This window comes from Bacillus rossius, chromosome 2 (assembly GCF_032445375.1).
Source record: "Bacillus rossius redtenbacheri isolate Brsri chromosome 2, Brsri_v3, whole genome shotgun sequence".
Lineage (NCBI taxonomy): Eukaryota > Metazoa > Arthropoda > Insecta > Phasmatodea > Bacillidae > Bacillus > Bacillus rossius.
In genome coordinates, this window is record NC_086331.1 from 88,707,582 (window position 1) to 88,732,012 (window position 24,431).

The 24,431-nt window shown below is 35.6% G+C and overlaps 2 protein-coding genes across 5 annotated transcripts in view; one reads left to right on the forward strand and one right to left on the reverse strand.

Annotated features, from left to right (window-relative positions):
* The window catches only part of LOC134529441 (uncharacterized), a 631,226-nt gene extending 608,440 nt beyond the window's left edge, over window positions 1-22,786 (reverse strand). The window contains exon 1 of one of the 4 annotated variants that reach the window (XR_010074585.1): window positions 22,632-22,740. The gene's annotated coding sequence lies outside the window, so the exon portion shown is untranslated. Of the gene's footprint in view, window positions 1-22,631 lie in introns of all 4 variants that reach the window. The other 3 variants (XR_010074583.1, XR_010074596.1, XR_010074589.1) reach the window with 3 other exon arrangements.
* The window catches only part of LOC134529439 (DDB1- and CUL4-associated factor 7), a 200,128-nt gene continuing 193,911 nt past the window's right edge, over window positions 18,215-24,431 (forward strand). Inside the window, exon 1 of the mRNA XM_063363539.1 lies at window positions 18,215-18,278. The gene's annotated coding sequence lies outside the window, so the exon portion shown is untranslated. The remainder of the gene's footprint in view (window positions 18,279-24,431) is intronic.

Below are 24,431 nucleotides of genomic sequence, written 5' to 3' on the forward strand. Positions count from 1 at the left end.
TCTTATAGGTTATTCAGATTATTGAAAAATTAGACGTTCATGTTAGGCTAATCGACACTGTATTTAATTCGTTGGTCAAGTATATAGTCTTGAGTTGTTTTTCGTAGAGTGAATGATTAGTCTAATAAACTCCGCGAAAGGTAATGGAAAACAGAACCTAAAATTTATTTAATAATTAGATACAACTGTCACTGGTCAAGAATCGAAGCGTGGACAGGAATCCATCGATTAAATTTGTATATTAATAATTGATTTTTTCGGAGACTTTTGGAATATTTCCCGCATTCCTAGCTAAATAATTACATGATTTTAAGATGGCGCCCAAATTGCAAGTTGGCGGGTACCTCAGTAATAATAAATGATTACTGCACTGTAGCAGGTTAGAATAAAACTATCATGATGGTAAGACGAGTACACACAAGATGGTGTCCTCCAGCAGACGAAAACAAGTTGGTGGCAATCACCACTAGCAGATGGTAGCTCCTGGTAGCATGTACTGAACATAAAATGTCGGATCCATGATGGTCGTCAAGGTCAAAGTCAAATTTCAAGGTCAAGGTCAAATTTCAAGGTCAATTTCAAATTTCAAGGTCAAGGTCAAATTTAAAGGTCAAGGTCAAAGTTCAAGGTCAAGGTCAAAGTTCAAGGTCAATGACAAAGTTCAATGCCAACATATGAGGTTAAAGGTATAGTGAACAGAAAATTATACTGTCGCTAGAACACTCTAGCAGACGAAAACAAGATGGTGGTCTTCAGCGGACGAAGGCAAGATATCGGGCATGATGTCATACCAGCTGATGGTATATACCTTTGGAATTGGTGGTAGGTCAGTCTGTAGGTGGCTTCTGTAGAGGAGGGATCTGATTTTTTTTAATTTTTTGCTCTTACCGGTTTATAATCAAGGACGGAAATCCATCTAATCAATCAGTATTCTAATAAGTAAATTTTGTGATTAATTTTGGAATTTTTCCCGATTTTCTAACATAAAAATTGCGGATTTCCAAGATGGCGTCCAAATTTCAATATGGTGGACATGACGTCATACTACCTGATGATATATGCATGGTAAAAAGTGGTGGGGGTCAGTCTGCCTGCAGCCACAGTGAGGGAAGGATTGGTCGCCATTTTTATTTTTTTTGCCCTCACCAGGTTCGAACCGAAGACTCCGAGCTCCGTGCTGTAAATGTATGTTTTTTAAAATGTTTTTATTAAAATTTTATTAATTGAATTTTTTTATAAAATTAAAAATGTTTTTTAATAAAATCGGATAATAAAAAAGTCAAAGATGGCGGGCGTAACGGAAATTGCAACAGTGACGTCAGAGGCTTATCGGAGGCTGTAGACATGGATGCTTAAGCCTCTATATGGACTTTTTTAGCCTCTGGTATTTTTATGGTCTAAAACGGGAAATTTTCCCTCGAAACGGGAATTTTTCCCTCGAAAACGGGAATTTTTTTTCCTAAAAACGGGAATTTTTGAGTCAATTTGAGCCATTTTTAAGTAATTTTGAGTCAAAAATGGCCGCCGTGACGTCTCAAATCCAAGATGGCGGACCGATACCAGACACAACCGCCTGACGCCTGTGCCAGAAAATACATTTTCACACTACTTACAGGAATAATCAGGAGCACACGGAGAAAACCATCATAATATTGACAAGAATAATCAGGAGCACACGGAGAAAACCATCTCACTTTTCTTTGATATCATAAAATAACAGAAAAATATTTAATAAATAATATAAAAATAAATTAATAAAAAAAATTAAATTGAAAAAAAAAATTACAAAAAATACAAAAAATTCTCGCTTGGAATATAACTCTATGTTTGCTCAACAATGAGAAGTTCACAAGCTAACAGAATCTGTTTAAGTATTTTTTGTAAATTTTTTTTCAATTTAAATTATTTATTAATTTATTTTTATATTATTTATTGAATATTTTTTCTGTTATTTTATGATATCAAAGAAAAGTGAGATGGTTTTCTCCGTGTGCTCCTGATTATTCCTGTAGTTTCTTCAAGTGCCTCTGTCTATTCTGAGAAACCACTCTCTGCATGATGGATTTTTTACCTAATGAGTCATGCCATTTTATTAGGAGTTACATTTAATTCGAGAATTTCTGTTACTAAATCAGCACCTGCAATTTTTTTTACAAGGTGGAAATAAAAAATAAACAACCATTACTCAGTCAAATAATATACCATGAGACATCTGTCAAGCACTAACATGCAAGACGAACTTCCTTCTCCTTGGTGTATAGCGAAGCCATCCTTCTTTTGCGATCGTTAATGAGCATCCCGCATCCTACATAAAAGAACTAAATAAATTATGACTCAACACAACACCGGGCGACATCTCATGCTAATAATCGAGACTACATGTAACAAGTTATTTTGTATGAGGTAACTTAATTCTCGCTGTTAAAATATTAAAAAAATTTATTTAAGTAATGTATCTAATTTGAAACACTCAGTTTGCATCTGAAATTAGTCTCAGTAACTAATATGAATCCTTATTCGGTGTCTGTCGCTGTATCGAAAGGACACAGGTGTAAGTTTTGCAGCAAAGAATTTTTCTTGAGAAAGAATGGAAGACAACACGAGAAGAATGACCGTCTAAAAAATCCACTACGTAATATAAGATGTGTTCGATGTAGCAAGTCGTTTACGCGGAGAGAAAGCTTAAAAAGACATGACAGAACTTGTAACGCCAAACCTGAGTACAAGCTAGAGGACAACGATGGATATACTAGTCTAAGGAACAGTGATCTGCATTACGACAATAATTTTCCTTGTCTTGAGAGAGATTATGTTCGTGGCTCTTCTGATCTCGACAAAGAACTTAAATTGAAGGACGTTGATGATTTATGGAAGAATGACGACAATGGAAGAATCCTTAACGTGAAAAGTGAGAATACATTTCAGCCGAATTCAAGTAGAATTTTCCTACTTTGTAAAAATGATGGACTCCTAGAAAGGAAGTATGAAGACGATGAAGACACTTCTACATCGTCGATATCGAATTCTTACGGTAATCTGGGTGAAGACGATGGCTTCTACGGTGATTGTTACAGTGACTCTGAGGCTGTTGACAAAGGTATAGCCTGTGATGAAGCACCTAAAGCTGACAAGATCGAAGAATGTGGCGGTGTCCTAAGACCGAAACGATGGTAACTAAGTGTTATAATAAATAAATCTGATAAAGCTTATTATGTGATATTAAAAGTATTTATAATAAACAAGCAAGTAAGATGGTGGTAGAAGAGATTGATTACACATCATGGAAAGATCCAAACATATTGGTTGACCGCTTCTACATGGCTCGCTTTGTGCAGGAAACTATTCGTGCATCAAAGAAATATCCTTCATCCTTCATACACAAAGAACTGAGGAAAGCTGGCTACATACAATAATGGCTTGTTTTACCTGCATTTGTATAATGTTGAGAAATGAAATAAATAATTTAAATTATAAAAATTTAATTTTTAATTTCTTGTAAGTATTCTGATTTCGAACTACGAATTAGTTCTCGTAACTTATGCTTCCAAATTTGCTTCTTTTTTGTTGATGGTGCTTCCAAAATTTGCTGCCCTTGTGATTGAGCTTCCAGAATGTGGTGCCTTTTTGTTGATGGTGCTTCCAAAATGTGATACCTTTTTTGATTGTGCTTACAAATGTGCTGCCTTTTTTGATTGTGCTTCCAAAATGTGCTGCCTTTTTGATTGTACTTCCAATATGTGCTTCCTTTTTGTTGATGGTGCTTCCAAATGTGCTTCCTGTTTTGATTGCGCTTTCAAAAGTGCTGCCTTTTTGATGGCGCTTCCAAATGCGTTGCCTTTTTTGGTTGTGCTTCCAAATGTGGTATATTTTTGTTGATGGTGCTGCCTTTTTGTTGATTGCGCGTAGTAAAATCTGTAGTGACTGAATATTTACTAGTTCATAACCTCTTGGTGTTACTAAAATATTTTTCAAGGTCACTTGGTCTTTAGTACCTATGTATAAAAAATTTCACGATTGTCTAATTGACTGTGATTAGCTAGCGACGAAGAAGTTCATGAGGTCCGGAAATGACTAGCCTATAAGTCTGATATTGTCATGACTTGGTCTCATGGTCCGGAGACACTTGGCCTGTATGTGTGGCTTTGTACATGAACGATTTTTAGGTTATTTAGATTATCGAAAAATTAGACTTTCATTTAAGGCATAGCGGCACTTTTATTAATTCGTTGGTCAGGTATATAGTCTTGAGTTGTTTTTCGTAGAGTGAATGATTAATAAATTCCAGGTGGTAGCTCCTGGTAGCATGTACTGAACATAAAATGTCGGATTCATGATGGTCGTCAAGGTAAAAGTCAAATTTCAAGTTCAAGGTAAAATTTCAAGGTCAATCTCATATTTCAAGGTCAATCTCATATTTAAAGGTCAAGGTCAAATTTTAAGGTCAAGGTCAATGTTAAATTTCAAGGTTAAGGTCAAAGTTTAATGCCAACAGTCGAGGTCAAAGGTATAGTAAACAGAAAATTATACGAACATGGTGTCAGCACACTCTAGCAGACGAAAAAAATGGTGGTTTCCAGCAGATGAAGAAAAGATGGCGGACATGACTTCATACCAGCTGCCGATATATATACCTTGGTATTGGTGGTGGTAGGTCTGTCTGTAGGTGGCTTCTGTGGAGGAAGGATCTGTCATTTTTTATTTGTTGCTCTTACCGTTTTCGAACCAAGAATGGGAATCGATCTAATCAATCAGTATCCAAATAAGTTAATTTTTGGTGAATTTTGAACTTTTTTTCATTAAAATCGGATAATAAATAAAGATTTTCAAGATGGCGACCATAACGATAATTGCAACAATAATAGGAACCAATATGGCAGTCGTAACGTAAAGTGTAAGGATGACATCGTACTCAACCAAGATGGCGGGCGTATCGAAACATGCAACATTTATATAATCCAAGAATGCGACCATAACGATAAGTGCAACAGTGGTTTTTAAGTAATATTTTATTAAATTTTTATTATTCATTTCGATTAAATAATTTTTAATGATTTTTAAAAATTTTCCCGATTTTCTAACATAAAAATTACGGATTTTCAAGATGGCGGATATGATGTCATACTACCTGATGGTATACATGCTATGAAAAAGTGGTGGGGGTCAGTCTGCCATTAGCCACTGTGAGGGAAGGGTCGGTCACCATTTTTATTTATTTATTTGACCTCGTCGGGTTCGAACCGAGGACTCCGAGCTCCATGTCGTAAATGTATGTTTTTAAATAGTTTTTATTAAAATTTATTTAATTAATTTTTTTATAACCTTTAAAAAAAATTTCATTACAATCGGATAATAAATAAAGATTTCCAAGATGGCTGCCGTAACGGAAATTGCAACGGTGACGTCATAATCCAAGGTGGCGGTCATGTTATCCTTATTCCTAAAAATGGGTTATCGGAGGCTTTAGACATGAATGCTTAAGCCGTTTTAAGGAATTTGAGTTCTTTCTAAGGCAAAACGACCTTTGAGGATTTTCGAAATCCTAATTTTGAATTTACAAATTTTTTGAGATTTTTCGGCGGGATTTTTTTCCCAAAAAAAAAATGGAAATTTTGGCGAGTTTTGAGGATTTTTGGGCAAATTTTGGACAATTGTGGCAAATTTTGAACGTCAAAGGTCAAGGTCAAGGTCACGGTCATCCAAGATGGCCGCCGTGACGTCACAATCCATGATGGCGGTCAGCACCAGGCACCACCGCCTGGCGCCTGTTTCAGGACATACCTACATTCCTATACTACTTACATAGATTGCAGTAAAACAAGATCGAGTTTTTGAGTGTTGCTAGTCAAAAAACGAATATTAATATGGTAAAATATTTTTCATTTATAGTATAAAATATATAACTAAACATACATAGCCTGAAAATAGAACATGGCTCTTGGTCACTGCAACGGATTAATTGCGTATTTTGAAGATCCAAGCTCTCTCTCTCTCTAGAGTTTGATGCACCAGGGTATATTTAAATATAATTATATATACAGTTATATGTTAATATACATAAATGCATGCACACAGCAGGTCACTAGTGTATGTGTGGCCAAATGTAGCAGTCTTCGCCCGGCTTCTCGCCTGCTTCCCGTATGTAAACACTTGCTGCTATAGTTTTTCCTCCTCAAGCTTTATAACTCAGACTTGACAAATTACATTTGAAACTTACAATCCCAGCTTTAAAAAAGCTGTATCAAATTTGCTCAAAATTAATTTATAAAAGAAACAAATCTTTGTCATGAAAATTTTTTCAACTACTCCATAACATATTTAGTACCAAAACAAAAATGTCACTATAACTTCAGGACTTTTTTATAATAAAAATATAATCATAATCAATGTTTATCACTAATGAATAACATATGCAGGCTTCTGTGCATTATACTAATTAAAAAATGGTTGTGACCAATAATGTGCCAAAAATTATGTAGACAATATTAGGTTTTAGAGTTTAAAAAATTGAAAACGATTGTGATTTTTATTTTGATTAATATTCCAGATATAATAACTATATTCGTATTTTGTAAATTGATTGTACAACATTTTTTAAGCAAAAAATATCTCCTGATTGTTTTTGTATTTTTAAATTTAATTTTGAAAAATAAATAAACCTTTTTAATTTATATTATTACAGTAATATAAGATTTACCACTTATAATAGTTTTAAAAATAAGAATCTGCAAGAGGAATATAGAAATGTAGTTTTTTTTATTTCTTATGTATTTTTTAGATATTAACTCTAATCATAAGTATTTCTCCTAGTTTCTCCTATTATTTCAAAATGTTTTAGGAAATTATTTTCAGTTTTCTACTTAAAATTGTTTAATAATATAAAAATAATTTTATTAAAATATAAATTCCTTAGTCAATTTTTTTCTTTTACATAAACCGATATAACTTATAATAAGTTAAAAAATGCTTTTAACATATACATTTAAAGCTTTTCTATGTAACCAATCATTATTACATATTTTTATTATTTTTGTTTCCTTGGTATCAATCATTAGCTACTTGTGAACAATTTAAATAACGTTAGGTAAATTAAAAACTTTTGAATTGTTTGTATACTTTAAAAATTATAAAGTGTTGATCATACGTATTAAATTGTATCAAAACAAAATATTTGTTACCATTTATGGATAATATAGATTAATTATTGAAATTTCATTTTCCTAAAGCATTATCAATTCCTTGGTCAGTATTTTTTTAATGAGGATTTATCTAAAAATTTTCCTAATCTTTATATTAATCATAGTACTGAAAAATATAGACGGTTTGGTTATTTCTTTCAGTATTGTTATTCTTTATAATTTTAGTGATTAATATGAAATATAATTCTATATGTGTCTATTAATTTATATTAAATTCTAATGTAATAATAAAGTATTCTGTAGTTTTAATTCATATTGATAGAGAGGTGTTTTTAAATATTAAATCATTTAAATCTAATTTATAATTTTACAAATTATTTTGTTTTTTATTTAATGTTACATCATAAATTGTAATAGTAGTAGTATATGATGGCGGTCTTGCGGCAGGAGTAGGATTAAGGATTGTGTTGTGAGGTTCACCATATTGGATTGACACTTCACGGCCGCCATCTTGGATGAACCTGGCCTTCAAATTTGCCAAAAACTCGCTAAAAGTTTTCAAAATTTACCCAAAATCTGAAAAAGTCTCAATATTTCCATTTTATAAGGAAACAATTTTCTCCAAAAATCCAAAAATAATCTGAAAATTCAAAATTAACATTTTTGATCTAATATTTCCCAAAAAAATTTCAAAAATTCGAAATGAAAAAAATTTGTTTGTCTTAAAAATAACTAAATGTCCCCAAATTTCCTCTTCTACCTGCCGCCAATGAGCCGCTCGGAACTTTTGTCCTTGATCTCGGCCACCATCTTAGATGAAATTTCCACATCTGATTTTGAATTCCGCCATATTGCATTCCGCCCTTTTGAGTTACGGCATCACATCCACAATTTTGCTCTCTAGAACCTAGAACCATCCTTAAATCCGCCATTCTGGATTTCGCCATCTTGTTATCTACCATATTAGTATCCACCATCTTAGTATCCGCCATCTTGGTTTCTGCTATATTGTATTCTTGACTTTTATGTTTTCGAGAACTTGGTTGGTTTGAATTATGACATAACATTCACGATTTTGAATTCCAACATTTTTTTTTTTTAGAACTTTTCGCAATTTTGAATAATGATGCATGTCAACAGTATTGAAAATCGGTAATCATTATCCAAAAATGAAAATTAAAAATTAAAAAAAAATGTTATTCAATAACAATTTTAATACCATTTCAATAAAAATGGACTTCCTTAATGGAGTTTTGAGTGCTCGGCTAGAACCCTGTGAGATCAAAAAAATGGCGAAGGATACTTCCTCTATGGAGGCTACCAGCCGACTGATCCCCAATCACTAATATCAAGAAATTTATATTACTCCAGACAGTATGATGACATAATGGCCATCTTGGATCGGTCATCTTGATTATGTCTGCTATATTTCGCTACCACCATATTGGTTTATTTTTTACCCACTGGAGTACAGTAGTGTCACTCACCACACCATCGTATCATCCGCCATTTTGTCAGCCATCTTGTTCATCATATTGAAAATCTGTAATTATTACACTAAAAATTCGGAAAAAAATCCTAAATTCATTAAAAAAATCACCCATTAATATATCTATTCTTTCGATTCCTGTCCTTGGTTATATCCTTGGTGGATACAAAAAGTTAAATTTAATTTAAACATTTAATTAAATATCGGTGCAATTTGACATTTTTTTATAAAAGTGCCAGGTTCAAAAAATAAAACACATTAAAAAAACACTTACATTTTACAATACTAAAGGAACACTTGACAAAGTTAGCAATCTACGGAATTCACCGTTACAGTTTTTTGCTTGTCATCTCAAACTGTTAATACATGTAAAGAAAATGTGATAATTATCGCAGCGAAACTTCATACAAAAAGATTTCTTCATGACTGTGCTTCTCTCGTTTCCTCGAGCATCATGGGGAAATGCGAAGGACATACCACAATAGATGCAAGGATGTCTATTGGATAGCAACAAACCTTTCAGTCCCAATTCAGATGCTGATATTACTGCTGCTGTACCAATTCCCGATTTATTCTTAAGAGCATGGTTGTATCGCTGTTGTAGTGAAACTCATTTTTTACCGCGCAACATGACCTTTGCGCGTCTTAAAGTGATTTTAAATTTATAATTTCTTACAAATTAATGTGAAAACCGTTTGCCTACTGTGAAAATACCTGCTGACATTTCAACTTATTGGTTTAGGTTGGAAACTCGTACGCGTACAAGCCCACAAACAGATGTTCAACAACAGATTGTGATGAGCCTGGACATTAATCTAAACCTAAGACTGTGTTTGGTGCATTACAAGTAGTTGAATGCTAATGGATTCCAATTGGCGAAATCTGCATTTCGTTGAATGTTAAAATACTACTATTATATTAATACCTTTAGTGAGTCAAAATACTTTCAAAGACATTTTTAATCTTCTTGGTGATGTCAAGCAGAACATTATCAGCTTACTGATGAAGTAGCAACACACGGATTTTTAAAATATAACTTGTGGTGGATCATATCCGAGGACTAAGAGAAGTAATGTACTTTTAAGACAGTACATACGTCTATTTACCATTCCGACGAAGTGAAGCAGTCTGTTAAATACAATAGGCCCTACATATCAAGAAACTCTGTCGGGAAGAAAAAGAATAAGTAGGGAAAGGGCCTGACTGGTCTCGGTCTTCAGTATAACTGATTGGAGCTGAGAATTAGTCAGTTCATGCCAATGCAGAACTAAATGCTTGTTAGGTTGCTAACTTTTACAAGTGATCCTGTTGTATTATAAAATGTATGTATAAAATGTTATTAAAAAATGCATTGTTTTAATTCTTGAACCTGGCACTTTAATGATAAATTGATAAAGTATGCCGATATTTAATTAAATATTTGAACTAAATTTAACGTGGCGAAATTAAGTAGCCATAAACAAGATGCCCAATCCAAGAAGTAATTATGTCTTCAAACTGGTTAGTGTAATATATATTTCTTGATATTAGTGTTTGGGGATAAGTCAGCTGGTAGCCTCTGTATAGGAAGGACACTTCGCCACTTTTTGCCCTAAAAGGGTTCTAGCCGAGTAACAGGCGATTTGCCTAACGGCGGTTTGCCTAAACATGAATTCGTTACAACGATTTGCCTAAAGTCATTTCGCCTAAAGGCGTTTTGCCTAACGGCGATTTGCCTAATGGCATTTTCCCTAACGGAGTTCTGCCTGACGGCGATTTTCCTAACGGCGTTATGCCTAACGGCGTTTTGTCTAACTCCGATTTGCCTAACGGCGATTTGCCTAACGGCGATTTGCCTAACGGCGTTTTGCCTAAAATGTTACTATGATGACAAAACCTCGTTTTGCCTAACGGCGAATTGCCTTACGCCATTTTGCTAATGGCGATTTGCCTAACAGCGTTTTGCCTAACCTAACCTAACCTAACCTAACCTAACCTAACCTTACCTAAGCTAACCTAACCTAACCTAACCTAAGCTAACCTAACCAAACCTAACCTAACCTAAGATAACCTAACCTATGCTAACCTAACCTAAGCTAACCTAAGCTAACCTAAGCTAACCTTACCTAACCTAACGGCGTTTTGCGAATCAGCGGTTTGCCTAACGGCGATTTGCCTAACGGCGATTTGCCTAACTCCTAATTGGCCAATGGCGTTTTGCCTAATGGCATTTTGCCTAAACGGCGTTTTGCCTAAAATTAGGCAAAACGCCTTTAGGCAAAACGACACATGCCCTTCTAGCCGAGCACTCCAAACTCCATTAAGGAAGTACATTTTTATTGAAATTATATTAAAATTGTTATTAAATACCATTTTTCATTTTAAATTTTTATTTTTTGGATAATGATTATCAATTTTCAATACGGTGGACATGCATCATTATTCAAAATAACAGAATCAAAAATGGCGAAAAGTTATAAAAAACAAAATGGTGGAATTCAAAATCGCGAATGTTACGTCATAATCCAAACTGACCAAGTTCTAGAAAACAAAAAGTCCAGAATACAAGATGGCAGATACCAAGATGGTGGATACTAAGATGGCAGATACTAAGATGGCAGATACCAAGATGGCGGAATCCAAGAAGCCGGAATCAAATATGGTGGATTTTAAGATGGTTCTAGATTCTAGAGAACAAAATTGTGGACAAGAATGCAATATGGTGCAATTCAAAATTGCAGCTGGGGAAATTTCATCTAAGATAGTGGCCAGGATAAAGGACAAAGATTGCCAACGGCTTACTTGCAACTGGAAGAAGAGGAATTTGGGGACATTTATTTATAATGACAAGCAAATTTTGAGGCATTTAGAATTATTGTAATTTTTATGGGAAATTTTAAATAATTTAATTTAAATTTATAATTTTACAAAGTATTTAGTTTATTTTTTATTTAATGTTACATTATAAATAGTAATAGTATTAAGTATGTGATGGTGATTCTGTGGCAGGAATACTAGTAAGTATTGTAATTGTGAGGTACACCATATTGGATTGTGAGTTTTCAGTGACCATTTTGGATGACCTTGATCTTGACTTCAGCTGATATTTTGAATTCCTCCCTTTTAAATTCCACAATCTTAAAAAAATATTCAATAAAAACACATTCATGATGGAGCTTGAAGTATTTAGTTCAAACCCAGTGAGAGAAAAAAAAAAAAATATCAAGTAATATATTACATCAACCAGTATGATCTTGGATCCGCCATTTGGTTTTCGTCTGCTAGTGTTCGCTGCCTATACATCAATTAATTTTTTATGCACTAGAATGTAGTATTATTTATTAACAATCAGTAATTGTCACATACACATCTTGTTGGCCATTTTGGTCGTCATATTGAAAATACATTATTATTAACCTGGAAACTCAGGAAAAATTGTAAAAATATTCCAAAATTTACTGAATATATTGATTTATTCGATCGATTTACATGTTTGGTTGGATCCCTGGACGATGCAAAAATATATTATTTTAGATCAAACACGTTTATTTTGTTAAATATCTCTTTCAATTACCTTAAAAGTGAAAGGTTCAAGAAATAAAACATAATATTTTTTACAAATAAAATTTTATTATATTAATTATACACTACTATAAGTACAAACAACCAAATTACTAAGTCTTTAGTGTTTCTCGATTTCCGCATCTGTTACCCACGAATTAAAGCGAGGTGGCTGTACCACTACTTGATGTAGGACCGTCCATTTCTTTGTTTGAGAATCTTCTCCACCAAGTATGTGTCGGTATACAATGTGGGCTGATGGTCTTCGGTTTAGAAGCACATGGTCCAAATCTTCGAGGTAGTAGGTCCTAGGCTCCCATCCTCGAATGTGGGTTATACGAAAAGTTCGGGACTCAATTTGCCGTGAAACCTTTCTCAAAGATGCCATTCTGCTTGGAGATCCGCATAATATCACAGATATTAGCTTTAAACTTTTGTGAATCTTTCTTCTTCGTGTTGGAAAACATTGTTCGATGCTGTCCATCATCCTTTACATTTTAAGGCTTAATTTTTCAATTAAAATGCACAGTGGAATGTTATTTGCTTACTATTTTCGGTAAGATATCTAGCCGCCTGTTATTTCCATTAGCCGTGAATTTTCACCAAATCTTGGAGCACAAAGTTCTGTTAAATCTTTTGTCGATGGAGGCTTTTACAGTACTAAATGTAGAATAGTGTTTAATAACATATTTCATCAAAGCCTTGAGGGTTGCATTGTAGAACACTTAACCGAGATGGTGCAAGTGTACACATCCATTGCGCAAAATGTCTGTCATGGCCTGGGTTACGTCGATCACATTCTTCGATTCCAAAGGTCTGGCGGCCCAAGCGAACTTGCTATTAGCATCGATGACCATCTACATGTAGGCTAATTGAAACTTTTATTCATTCGGGGATATGGCAGCATCTGAAAAAGGTCTGCCTGAAATAAATAATCAAGTCCACGAACTACGAGTTTGCATCGAAGATATTCCCACAGTAAAATTAAAATAAAATAAAAAATTAATAAAAACAAAAAAAGAAAAGAATAACAAAAAATTCTGGCTTGTGCTAGAACTCTATCCTTGTTCAACAAAGGAGAAGTTCACAAGTTAGCAGAAGCGGTATTTGTAATTCTTTTCTTTTTTGTTTTTATTTTTATTATTTTGTAATTTTGTATTTTGCCTTGAGACAACTGAAAAGTAATACAATGCAAGGCGAACTTCCTTCTCCTTGATGTCTAGCGGAGCCTTCCTTTTTTTTGGCGATCGTTAGTGAGCACCCCGCATCCCACATAATTTTTACCTTAACACAACATGTGGCGTCATCTGTTTAGAAATAATCGATACTACTTACAAGTTCCTTTGCAAGAGATAAATTAACTCTCGCAGCTGAATGGAGTCAACGACAGTTAGAGCCAAGTAGTCTCGTAGCCTCGTAGAACTGTAGCCTCGTAGACTTGTAGCTTAGTAGTCATGTACCCTCGTAGACAGTTAAAGCGTTGTATTCTTGTAGTCCTGTAGTCTCGTAGCTTCGTAGCTTCCTAGTCTTGTAGCAAAATAGCAGCTAGGCCTAAGACAGCTTGAGACAAAGACAGCTGGATCAAAAGACTGTTGGAGCCAAAGACTGTTGGTGCCAGTGACTGTTAGAGCCAATGAATTTTGGATTGAGCTGGGGATCTTTAAGGTTTCACAATGTTAAAATAAAATGAACAGAAACAAGGTGTGATTCCGTCTGAATATAATTACGTCAAATTTATTAAAGGAAAATTTATAACAGGTATTAAAAAAATATAAACATACAATATCAATTACGTACTTAAACAGATCACAGGTATATTCAGAAAGAAAAAAAAATATGGGTCGACCCGAAATTAAATTATAAAAAGGTTTCATTAAAAAAAAATACATAAAGCAATAAAAAAATACAAATATATTTAAACCATCCCAGTATATATATTTAAAGTCCAGAAATGATGTTTATCTGATGAACTTCGTCTGACGGCGTAGTTTAAGAAAGTTCAGAAAAGGTTAAAACATACAGTAGCACCGGAGGTCGGGGCTGCGTTTCCTGGAGATAAATCGGGAACATGATGCCAGGGCGCCTGTGTGTTGTTGAGGAAGGGTGGTGAAAATGCTAATTCGGCGTCCGGCTCTCGGACCCTGTCTGCGAACAGTCCGAATCAAAACTGATCAGAACTAGAACACAGACAGTATAAACTGGGCAGAGAATGCCCGCAAAAGTTAAGGGGAGGTTGGGGAAAGTCGCGGATCATAACTCACCAGACAGGGAAGTTGGCTTCTATTTACCGATGCGTCGCCAGCCAGGAACTGGATCCCGCGAATACGCGGCTGAGCGCGGACGTTTCCACCATTTCAAAAGAAATAGTTTTAAAAGAAAACTATTACACTTTGTACTATGCAGACGGACTAAACTACTTAAAGCAGATTACAGGGATAGCATCCCTTATTTAATGGACTACATCGTCGGTTGCGGCCTGATGGAAGTCTTGCAGTGTCTCGTCGACTCACCGATAATCGCAAACGGTCCGTCTGCAGTCGCGACGCGAAGTGTCTCGCGAAAAACCACGTCTCGTAATTAAAAGTAAATGTTCAATCAAAAGTGGGGGGAGGAGACTGGGACGTCCGGACCGAAAGGTTCCGAAGTTCCCCGAGTGGGCATCATAAAAAAACTCTGACTTAGATGTCTCGAAGTTGGTAGCACTGGTCGACTTTAGCGCTACCTGTTGAAAGGTGTGTGTAATAAAGAAGAATCGACTCGCCCAAGCCCTCTGCAATAACAAGGGGATAAAGGCGCAGTCTGGTGCAGCACTCTGGCGGCCTACAGGGGACAAAAGGGGGGAGTTAGCAAGCTCGCCCACAGGTGTCGCGGGCGTCAGCTCCACGAGCTGGCGCCAAGAGAAGACGTTACAGTTTCTGCGGCTAGAAGTCGTGGGCGGTCCTGTAGGACAAGGGAGAATGTCCTTGGAGTATGCTACCGCCTTGGCGGGGATCTCATCAGGTCAATGCTCCGGAGCTAAATTCTTAGAATCCAGGTGGGGTGTAGGTGGTGTAAGGGGGGGGGGGGGGGCAGAAAACGCAACCGGGCTGGGAAAGGGGCCTCCTAGCCGCGACTTTCGGGGAGCGAACCTAAGACGTATGCGTGACGGTAAAGGCTACGGTCAGCTCGTCTCTGAGAAATGGTAACAACTCGTCCAGAGCTGTTGTATGTAGTTTTAGTCATGAAGTGAACTAATGTTACAGACCTGGGACGTGCCTGCAAGCGAGGGAAATTTCAAACGGGCTGCCAACGAAGTCTTAAGATTAGCGAAAGCTCAGATAGGTCTCTGGGAAAGGTGTTTCGGTCTACTGGCACAAAGTTTAACTAAGGGGGGTACACCAGCCTAACAAAAAGTAAATCACCCAAAGTAACCAAATTATAAAAAAAAATAGAATTTCCAAAAATAATTTAAAATTATAATAAAGAATAAAAGAAAAACGTGTCGAAATACCAAATTTCCGGCACAGGATCCAAAAGACTGATGGAGCCAATGACTGATGGAGGAATTATATCCTATAGTAAAATTGGTGATCGTATCCTACTGAGTTTAATGTTCGTGAAAATGTACGTCCTTGTCGTAAAATGTACTTAGTGAAGCCTGTACTATCGTAACTTGCTGGTAAGAACGCATCCTTTTCTTTGATTGGGCTTCCTTTTTGTTGATTGTGCTTCCACTTTGTCTAATGTGCTTCCGATTGTGCTTCCTTTTCATTGTACGTGCTTTCTCTTTGTCGAATGTGCTTCCGATTGTGCTTCCTTTTACGTTTATTGCGCTTCCTTTTCGTTGATTTTGATTCAGTTGTACTTCCTTTTTGTTGATTGTGCTTTCTTTTCGTTGTGCTTCCAATTGTGCTTTCTTTTAGTCAAATGAGTGTTCTGTGTGTGGTTTGTGTGTTCATTGCGTATACTGCGTGTCCATTGCATGCCCGTTGTGTGTACTGTGTATCCATTGCGTGTGGTGCGTGTCCATTGCGTGTACTGTGTGTCCATTGCTTGTACTGTGTGTCCATTGCATGTGCATTGCATGTATTAAGTGTACATTGCGTGTCCATTGTATGTAGTGTGAGTCCATTCCGTGTCCAGTGTGTGCACTATGTGTTCAATGTGGGTACTGTGTGTACTGTGCATCCAGTGTTTGTACTGTGTGTCCAGTGTGTGTGTGTGTACTGTGTATACAGGGTGTGTAATGTCTTTTCAGTGTGTGTACTGTGTGTTCAGTGTGTGTACTGTGTGTTCAGTGTGTGTACTGTGAGTGTACTGTGTGTCCAGTGTGTTTACTGTGTGTCGAGTGTGTGTACTGTGTGAACTTTGTGCCCAGTGTGTGTATTCTGTGTCCAGTGTGTGTTTCCTTTTATTTTACTGAGCTTTGAAATGTGCTTCCTTTTTCCGAATATGCTTCTGACCAAGTTACAACAAAAAATAGAATTGAAATCAGTTGAACCCAAATGTAGATGGAGCAGTTGGATCACTTAGAGCGATTGAAGCACTTGGAGCAATTGGAGCATTTGGAGCAATTGGAGCATTCTGAGTAATTGGAGCATTTTGAGCTGTGGGAGCAATTGGAGCAGTTGAAGATGTTGGAGCAATTGGAGCAGTTGAAGCTATTGGAGCAATTGAGCAGTTGGGGCCTACCGTATATTGGCGAGATCGTATTACTGTGACAAGATCGTATCATGCCACATAGAATTTTCGTCCAAATGTGCTTCCTTTTTGTCAAATACATGTCCAGTGTGTCTACTGTGTGTTCAGTGTGTGTACTGTGTGTAATGTGTGTCCAATGTACAACCAAAGTGTGTACTGTGTGAGTACTGTGTGTCCACTGTTTTTACTGTGTGTCCCGTGTGTGTACACTGTGTACTGTGTGTCCAGTGTGTGCACTGTGGGTTCTATTATTTTGTTGAATGTGTGTCGTTTCGTTAAATGTGCGTTGTCAAATCTGTATTAGCTCTGAATATTTACTGCTTAAAACCTCTTGGTCTTTATAAAACATCTTTTCAGGGATTCTTGGTCATTTAGTAAGCGTAAAACATGTTCCGTTGGTCTAATTGCTTGTAATTGATTTTAACGATACATTTTGGTATGACAGTTCGAAGACTTTATCGTGACTGTTTGAAATATGTTATATTAGCCATCGAAGTAGTAGGTCTTGTGGTTCGGAAATGTCTGGCTTACATCTGACCTTAGTCATGACCTAATCTCGTGGTCTTAAGACACTTTGTCTATATGTATAGTATTGTGTATGAACTGGTTGGAAGGTATTTCATGAATAGAAAAATAGACTTCCGTGTTAGGCAGCGCGACAACATATTTAATTCGTTCCAATGGTATCTTGTCTAGTGTTGTTTTTCTTAGAGTGAATGAGTAATAAACTCCACGAAAATTAATTGAAAACAGAATTTAAAATTTATATTGATCTTTATTTACTCTTACCACTGACCGAGAATCAAACCAAAGACGGGAATCCATCGCGACAATCATTATTTAAATAGGTGATTTTTTTATTAATTTTGGAATTTTTCCGAAATTCGATTATCATAAACACCAATTTTCAAGATGTCGGTCATATCGGCTTATACGAGGCTGGTATATGAGTAATTTAAGCTGTTTTTAGGATTTAAACATTATTTATTAAATTAGTATTTTTACATAAAATTAATTTTTTAGCATCGATCAAGTACCGAACAAAGGACCGGAATCGATCGAATCAATCATTATATTAATCGTAGATTTTTTTATGAATTTTGGATTTTTCCCAAATTTATAGTTATATAATTACGGATTTCCAAGATTGTGCCAAAATATTAAGATAGCGAGCGCCACAGTAAAAATAAATTATTACTGCACTCTAGCGGGTAAAAATTAAACTAACATAGCAGTAGCGCACTCTAGCAGGCGAAAACAAGATGGTGACCTCCAGTAGACGAAAACAATATGGCGGCCGTGACATACTAGCTGTCGATATATCAATGCATTAGTGGTGGGAGGTCAGTCTGTCGGTGGCTTTCGTGGAGGAAGGATTATACGTAATTTTTTATTTTTGCCCTTGACGGGTTTCCATCCGAGGACTCCACAACGTAAGTAATTTTTTAAAAATAAATTTATTAATATTTTATTAATTATTTTTTATAATTTTTTTATCTTTTCCCATAAAAAGCTGATAATAATTACGGATTTTCGAATTGGTGGTCGTGACGTCATAACCCAAGATGGTGGAGTGTTTTATGAAAAATTCATTTATTTTTATAAATTTTAAAATTTCTCCCGTGTTTCTAACATAAAAATTACGAATTTTCAAGATGGCAGCCATAACTAAAATTGTCGCGATTACATCAGAATTCAAGAGAGCGGATGTGAGGTTAGAAAGTTTTATTATTTTTTTAGTTTTTTATTAATAAATTATTGATTTACTCTCGCCGGGAATCGAACCGAGGACCGAAATCGATTAAGTAACTAAACCATTGAAGTAAGCAATTTTTTATATTTTTTTTGGAATTTGTTGGTTAAAATTATAGAATTTGAATTTTATGGGCAAGGTCAAGGTCATCCAAGATGGCCGTCAGAAATTTAGGGTGGCTTTTCGTTGGGGAATTTTAAGCCTTTATGGGGAATTTTGGTTCTTTCTAAGGCAAAAATCTTTTGAGGTTTTTCGAATCTTCATTTTTTGAATTTTTGAGAAATAAACGGGAATTTTTCCCTCAAAACGGGAAATATTTTCCTCGAAATAGGGAAATTTCTACATTTTCCATATTTTTAGTCTTTTTAAGTCAATTTGAGGAATTTTGAGTCCAAGATGACCGCCGTGACGTCACGATACACAGACTAATTCCGGCACCGACACCACAAGCCTGAAGCTTGGCGCAGGAGCCCTATTTATATACTACTAGCTAAGGTTATTTTAACAATTAGTTTGGGTAAAATGTTTAGTTAAGATAACAGAAACTTATTTTATGTAAAATACATATAATTTACTTTATATTTTGACAAACAATATTTATCAAGTTATATAAATGCCGAGAAAGTTTTATAAGGATAAGTTACTTAATTCAAAATAGTTTCAAATCGATTTCAAAGTAGAGTTTCAATAAAAAAAAATTTAATTATCATACTAATCAAATTCTCTACAAATTTTGACAGTTATCCAAATAAAAAATAAATCTCAAAAAGAGTATAGCTATATTTTTATGTGTAGGTACTAATTGTGATTAATTATGTAGAAGTACTTGATTATCGTGTAATCAAAAGATTATTTTATATTATCCACTACTTAATGTTGAACATATTATTTTTTTTCTATTAAAATATATCAAATAGTTAAATACTCAATTTAGATATAGTTTATTGAGTAGGATATGTTAAAAAAAAAAGAATATTATGGCTTAAAATATGCAAATAGTTCAAATAAACCATACATATTTTATTTTTAGCCTATAGATGATGATAACTAATATATATATGAATCATTTTTGTAAATTTTATCGTTTGAAGTCATTGTAAATCATATAATATCTGGCTTTAAAATTATATTTTGTATGGTCCTTGTCATGAGAATGAATATTTATTGAAGAAAAATTTTTAACTTTTCTAAATACAAACTTTTATGCAAATTCATACACAAGGGTTAAATTTAAGTGTTTAATATACCATTCTAAAATAAATGAATGTAAATGAAATACATCGTCAATACATTGTTAATATTTTTCGAATAAATTGTTTAAAGCTAACAATTTTTGTTGAATGGTCAACTTTTCCAAAGATTTAGACTTATATGGCAATTTGTGGCATATTTTTATGTAATTCTGTCTGTACATACAAATATCAGCAAAGTCTCTTTTAAATTAAGTTATATATTCAAAATTTTAAACGAGTTATATAAAAAATTATTAGTAGAAAGTTTAAATACTATATTTTAAAATTTTCAATGATTCAACTCCTCTTTAAATGTTTTAAATTGTTTTTATAAATATATAAAAACATTAACTTTTGTCATAGGCCTAAAATTTTTATACGAATCATATTTTGAAATTTATCGCAAAATATGTCATTTAGGACCTAATAAAAGTGCTTGTGCTTGCATACCATTTTTTCAACCAAATGCATGTAACAAAAGTGAAATCAATAACCTGATAACTTAAAAAATTATAAATACGTCCAAAATCATGACCATGGGCAAAGTTACTACGGAGAAACACACACTCAGTCACACAGACAGGAGCGGTGATCTCATACGCTTATTTTTCCCCTTCCGGAAATTAGCTGACGTGAGTGTTGACCAGATCTTGTTAGGATCAAACTCATCTCCTTATAATGTGTGATTAAGTTCACAGAACGAGTCATTCAATTTCATTGACATTCACAGTAAGAAGGCCTGCTTAACTCACATGTAAAGGTAAATTACTTTTTTTCTGTACAAAAAACTTTAATTGTTTAATTGTGATTGACAACACGTTAATTACAACCTAAGATATGTTAATTTTAAAAAAACACAAAATTTATCAGGGAATATTGTAATTTGGTTTGCAGGTTTACATACCCGAAATATTTTAGGTAATGAATGCTTATGGAAATTCAGTCTCAGAAAGGGCGTATCCAGGGAAGGGCAAACAAAGGATAGCAATTATAAACTACAAATGTCTCAAAAAATTGTATGAAAAGGTTGGTCGTTGATTTCACAACACTTTGAACAGAACTTATTACGAAATAATAAACAGCGTCATCGGTGGAAAGTCGTGAGAATGACAACCCATGAAAGAAGTCGAATTTAAAAATATGCCCCTGCCTCCTGCCTTTTCCATTTTGAGTTGGATATTCCGTTGATTCAGAGTATGTATAAGCGCCTAAACGTCTGGCTAAATTGCCAAAGGTGATACTCGCAATCGGGGTTATAAATGGTATTTGTGGAAAATATAACAATAAACCTACTTGAAATTAAAACACTTTCCCGGGGTTAGTGTTTTTTTTTTCACGAAGTTCTTTAATCTATTTAAAAAATATTACTACAAAATATCCAGGCTGTAAGTGGCTTACATAAACCACTTTAACGTCCATGAGTAATCACCACCAGAAATACTTCGGATGAGTTTCCGAACAATCTGTATGTTTCAACACCTACAACCAGTGACTTACCTTACAGCTGGCCTCCCCAAGTCTATTCGTTCTCACTAAAGATGGTGGTTACAATTGCGACTCTAAAGAAAGGTACCTGCTGTTTCGGTGAAACATCTTTAAACGAACTCACGACTGCTTCTTTGAAGTAAAATTTAAGGAAACATGATCGTAAATCTTTAATGTAATCCCTTACCAATATTGACCACCAAGCAGCCTGAATTTTGAACATGCATAGAGAATCTAAATTCAGTTAGCTAAAAAAACAAATACCTATGTGTTACTGTTTTAAATTTGATCAATTTAATTTCACTACTGCGAACAATAGTTTTTTTAAGTACATAAATCCGATAAATATCTCACACAGGGCAATTAGGATCAAATCTAAATTGTATTTTTTAAAGTAAAAATACATAAAAATCCTAAACAATATAAAGCTAGCATTTGCATGTACTCATTATCGCAAGAGCCCTCAGTGCGACATTATGGCAAGTATAGTAGCATTTTTCAAAATATCCCCTTCAATATGATACTAGAATGTTAATATTCCTTTTGAGTTTATTAAAACATAGTTCTAAGGAGACATCTAAAAACAAATGACAGTCGCAGTACATATTACCTCACGTTTATGGATATATAAATGTATAGACACGGCTAGAACGCTGTCATAAATAACGAGCGCTCGCTGCGTTATCGATCCCCTGGCCAAGCTCGAATAACGCAGTGGACGGAACAATGCTCAGACAGAATGGTATGCGGTTGGAACAGCGCAACTTTAACGTCGGCGACCGCGGCAGAGCTGGTGCAAATGGCGAAGAAAAAAAAGGATGGATAAAAAAGATAAACGGACGGGCGTGATGCAGAGAAGGGAAGGGAAGGGAAGGGAGAGAGAGAGAGAGAGAGAGAGAGAGAGAGAGAGAGAGAGAGAGAGAGGAGAGAGAGAGAGAGAGAGAGAGAGAGAGAGAGAGAGAGAGAGAGAGAGAGAGAGAGAGAGAGAGAGAGAGAGAGAGCGCGCGCTCGAAGAGGGGAGGCTAGCAGCATCCCGCGTCGCCGTCCTCCAAATCTCCTTGGCAACAGCGGATTGTCTGGCGGGTCATCGACTCCTGGCGTCGGGCCGCCATGTCGTGCAATCACGTCTGGCAGGCCTTCGAACCGACACCGGCCACAATTCAAAATAGAATAGACCCTCGGGACACTTTCACCTTTCTGCACAGCAGTTTCGTGTCAGTTTGCAAATGAAGAGTTAGTCTGAAACACGCGCAGAGTGCTAGGTGCAGGAAGCAGACTTCGCGGCTGGGCCGAGAGAAAGGCACAGGCACACTCACGAGGCGTTGCGGCGTTGCGGCGTTGCGGCTGGCAGCAGGCGCTGGCGCAACTGCGGGCTCCGTGCGGCCGGGCTGGCGTCGCCAGCCGAGAGACTGTGCCAGATAACGAGCGAGTGCACTGGCCTCGGCGCGGCACTTACCTTACCCAACCGGACGGGTTGCGAGTTGGCGCGGTGGGGGTCTCCCCTCCTGCCCCGCTTCACCCCCCCCCCCCCCCCCCAGTCACGCCCCCGCAGCGGCGCGCACGGCCTACTGCGCAGTTGGCCTAGGTCAGTGAACGCTGCGCAAAAAGTACACGACGAACTCAGCGTCCAAAAAAAAAAATAAAAAAAAATACAAGCGAACGGCAAGCGCACCGAACTGTTAAGCTTGAACAAAGAACAGCGTTGACTCCGTGCCGTGATTAACCAGTCAACTTCCGTGCCGGCGAGACAACTTAGTATGTCAAAACGTTCCCGGACACGCGAAACAATAATGCAGAACCCACACCCCGAGTGTTTGCTAAAATGTATAAAACTCAGGGCATGAAATGTTTGTTTAAGAGCGCAAGGCAATAATTTCACCAGTTTTCACAGCAACAAAACAGAAATGCCTCAAGTTACGGATTTTATTTTTCACAGATTTAACTGGTTTTTTTTAGAACGGAATATACTATAATTTTAGGGCACAAATAAGCTATTAACTACTTAGATGTATTTATGCAGTGTCTATAGTTAACGTTTTAAAAATTCGTTTACTTCAGTCTTAATTCGAATTAGTGCAATCTTATCATAATGACTTAAAAGAGATGGCATTGTTTTAGCACGCATTTATGGCAATAAACGGACGCACAATAACATATAAACACCGGAACTTTCCGATGCTTCACTAGCCTGCTCAGTAAATGCTTCATAGCAAATGTTCCAAATACCTTTCTCCAACCTTACAGTTTTTATTTAAATAGTAGAGGCTGACATGTGCATTAATTTCAACAACGATGATAACCAGACAGTCTCATCAAGAACCATTTTTTAATTGTGACATGAAACATCAATCATGTTTCGTAAACATTAATTATGTTTACCATGAAACAAATGCAATTAATAAACTACAAAACGTTAGACGGGTGGGGAAAACATTTATTACATTTATTTTAACCAAGATCTTCGTTAAAATAACACTACCTATAGAACTTTTGCTGCTCTAACTAATTAAAATTTCACAATTTTCCTTATAATTCATACTTTTACCTCCCATTGGGTTTAAACAGGAAGGGTTTCCAAACCCTTTTATATCTGAGATTGGTCCTGACTGTATCATCTCAATTTTCCTATATTATTTTCAGGATTACTGGTTCGAGTTTGTACACGACTTTCTGAAACACGTTTTTTAAGTTATATTCTGGATAAAATATAGCCATAAGTAAATATAGGGATACACAAATATAGATATGAAATGTATAACTTCGATAAAAATTAAATCTATAGTAACATAACCATTTCATATACAGTATATCAATTAAAGAATGTCACAGGTTCAATGGTATATTATAACAGTTTAATTTAGACTATTCACAACAAATTATACATCAAATTAAAGGGAAACTAACCTAGTTTATCTTACACTAGGTGCACCTTTAGTTATATGGCACAGATCCAACCTTAAATTCAATTCTTCCCACACTTTGGTTAACAATTCCGAAGTAATGGAAAGAATAGCCTCTTCAAATCTGTGTCTCAACTCTGGCAAATAATTAAGTGGCGGCAGAACGTAGACACGATCTTTTTTATAAAGCCCCAAAGGCAAAAAATCTTCTTGGCG